This window comes from Tupaia chinensis, unplaced genomic scaffold (assembly GCF_000334495.1).
Source record: "Tupaia chinensis unplaced genomic scaffold, TupChi_1.0 Scaffold000165_2, whole genome shotgun sequence".
NCBI lineage: Eukaryota > Metazoa > Chordata > Mammalia > Scandentia > Tupaiidae > Tupaia > Tupaia belangeri.
This window is the reverse complement of record NW_006159640.1, coordinates 4,001,596-4,004,852: the sequence shown is the minus strand read 5'-3', so window position 1 is coordinate 4,004,852 and position 3,257 is coordinate 4,001,596.

Below are 3,257 nucleotides of genomic sequence, written 5' to 3'. Positions count from 1 at the left end.
CCCCAGGAGGGATGGCCACGCTGCAATCCCTTCTCCTCCATTCTCCTCTCGGGATCTTGGGCATGCACACACACGTGCCCGGCGTGAGTTTAAGCCACCGGCTCCGGGAATCAAACTGCCTTCGGCCACATGGGAGTCCAGTGATATAGCCAATAAGCTCACTGCTGGTCCTTTTCTTATTTTTTAAAGACAGTTTTGCTATAGCATGTGAGCACTGGCCTGAGAGACAGAGACAGAAAGCGAGAAGTCACCCCGTACTTGGTGCTGCAATCCCTTCCCCTCCATCCTTTTCTTGGGATGTTGGGCACCCACGCACACTGCGAAGGAGTTTTAATAAAGCCACTGTCCAGGACTCAAAGCGCAGTCAACTACGTGAAAGTCCAGCGACCTAACCATTACGCCATCTGCTGATCCCTATCTTCTAGTTTCTTAATTAATTTATTTTTAGTCAAGTGTTCCCTGTTATGTTATCCAAAGGAGGAAAAAAGACTGAGGAAGCTTAAAAACAGAAAAAGTAGTTAATGAGGGGCGACGCCAGGTTGTCCTGACACATAAAGCGGCCTAGAAGGAGAGTCTCTTCCCAAATCCTTACTTCCCATAAATCTGCCCAACAACGTGGGAACCAAGGCTGAGGGACACGCTGTGATTGGTCCCACTAGTTCTTCCTAATTGGTTAAACATCCCCACCTATCAATCATACCTCCAAAGCATCCACTCATTCACCATCCTGTTTTCCCGCTCTTATAGACAGTTGGCTCTGTCAGCGCCCCACCCTCAATCACTCACTGTCCGGCTTCAACAGAATTTAGGCCCTTTCTCGTCTAAATGACAGTAACTGCTATTTCCGCTATTGGCGGGTCCAACACTGTTCCCCACGCTCTCATTCTCATCAAAATATACTGCCGTGGCCTTCTTCCTTCACTTTGAGAGTAAGCCGGGATCAGTTAGGTAGTCCAAAATCATTGCCTAGGGCTGCTCTAAAAAGTGTTGGCCTAATGGTCACATCTTCTTGCTAGTTGTAAAACTCCGACTAACCTGTGTCTGAAGCCTTCCTCCAGCCCTGCCAGTCGACTAAATCACTCACTTCAGCGGGGCCGCCAACACCAGTGACCTCTCCACAAACTCCCTCCCGGGCACTGCGCAGGAGGAAGGACGCTCTCGGAAGGCGCCTCCCTCTGTGGTGACGTCATCAACGGTCACTCCCAATTGGCCTTTACCGCGACCACAGAAGCCAGATTGTACGTGGTCCTAGGAACGCAGTTCGGAGAATCGCTTGAGTGACGTCAGGGTGAGAATCACTAGAGCCAGCAGTACAATGTAATACTGGAAGCGGACCACTATTGAGAGAAGAATGAACATGGCCAGGATTACAGAAGAGAGCAGGGCTTCGCAGAAGAAAAGTGAAAGAAAATAGATAATGTTCCTCGCTGGTTATTCAAGTGTGGTGAAAGTCAGAAATATCCAAAATTGAGGACACTAGAAAACCTTTTCGTTCTAAGACATGTTTCTGCTGCCCTGCCCTTGTCAAATCTGAAGGAAACTACCTTATGATTCCCCTGCAGATTCACAGCAAGCTCATGTGTTCCACTCATTTCCAAACAAATGGTTTTAGGAATAAGGTAGAACTATATAGATAAATATGTTTGATTTCAGTCAAATTTAAATTAACTTTATGTACAATGCTTACAACTAAGGAATTGGCCTCTGCTGAAATCTCCATTCAGAGACAACTGCTAAGGCAGATACCCCTAGACTTGAAATATGAAATCAAAACATTAACAAGCCTCCCACTTCTTTCTTCATGAACTCCTCATTTAAGCCTTGTGCACCTCATTCATGCCAGATATGGAGCTAGCTAACAGGATGAAGAGATACAGTGGGTGCCATTCTGGTAACATCAAGAGTTCCCTTCTGACCCCAAGAGTCTCAGGAAGATCATTAGAATTAGTCAATAGATTTAATGAAAAACCTGGGATTTCTAAACATAATTTTCCCCTCTAAATTTTTCTGCATCTAGATCAGACAGTACAATGAAGGAAAGAGAAAACAGAGAAAGTACAGCTATTAACTCCTCTTCTTTCAAGTCCTGCAATTTGGTATGTCTTCTTTTTTTTTTTTTTAATTTGCCAGAGGGCACCTAGATTCTCTAAAGACAGAGAGGGAAAACAAGAAAGCACCCTCTTCATGGAGCATAGTCATACCCCAATCCCTTCCCTATTTCTCCCTCCTTTCAGGATTTTGGGCACACACACACACACACACACACACACACACACACACACAAATCTTGCGTATTTTTCAACCATCAGGTCTTGGACTCAAACCCCACAGTAGGACACGTGGAATCTAGCTATCTTAACCACCAGGTCACAGGCTGTCCCAGTATGTCTGCATTTTTTAATCCTAGATTGCTAAATTAGAGAAAGAAATCTGGTGAAAAAGACAGCAGATTATCCTATCCCATAGTTGAATGAATCTTCATGTGCCACATATTGTATGATCTTATACTAGCTTTTAGAATCTTAGGACATCAATTTCCTCATCTGTAAAATGGGAATAAAAGTAGATCTGGGCTGGGGGCCAACAGATGGCATGGTGGTTAAGGTGCTGCCTTCAACATAGCTGACTCGATGGTTCAAGTCCCAGACCCGGCAACTTGAAAAACACACTGAGCATGTGTGCATGCATGCCCCAAATCCTGAGAGGGGAATGAAAAAGGTATTGTGGCATGACCATCTTCCCTGGGGGTTGATTTCTTACTTTCCCCCTCTCTCTGTCTCTCTCTAGAGAGTGCATGCATGCACTCTACAGCAAAAACCTAAAAGAAAAAAAATATTTGTTCAAGGCTTCTGGTTCAATAAAATAATGTACATAAAGCATCTAGAACAGTGGGTGGCCAGCAGGCACTTAACAAATATTAGTTCTCATTACCATTCCCCATTTCCTAGTTAGCAAACTAAGAGATTTCTGACTTCTACCATCCTACCCAGGCTCTTGGCTCTACCACAACTTCTTTGTTCACGGACAAACAGAGAATCAAACAAGACGATAATTAGACCTCAGCCCTCAAGCCTACAGGGGCCCTTTGTTTGTTTGTTTGTTTTTTGTGGAGAGGTTTTTGCTATAGGGCGCATGCGCTCACCAGACAGACAGAGAGAGACATAGAGACAGAAAACAAGAAATCACCCCCCAGGTAGGATGGTCACGCTGCAATCCCTTCTCCTCCATTCTCCTCTCAGGATCTTGGGCACGCACGC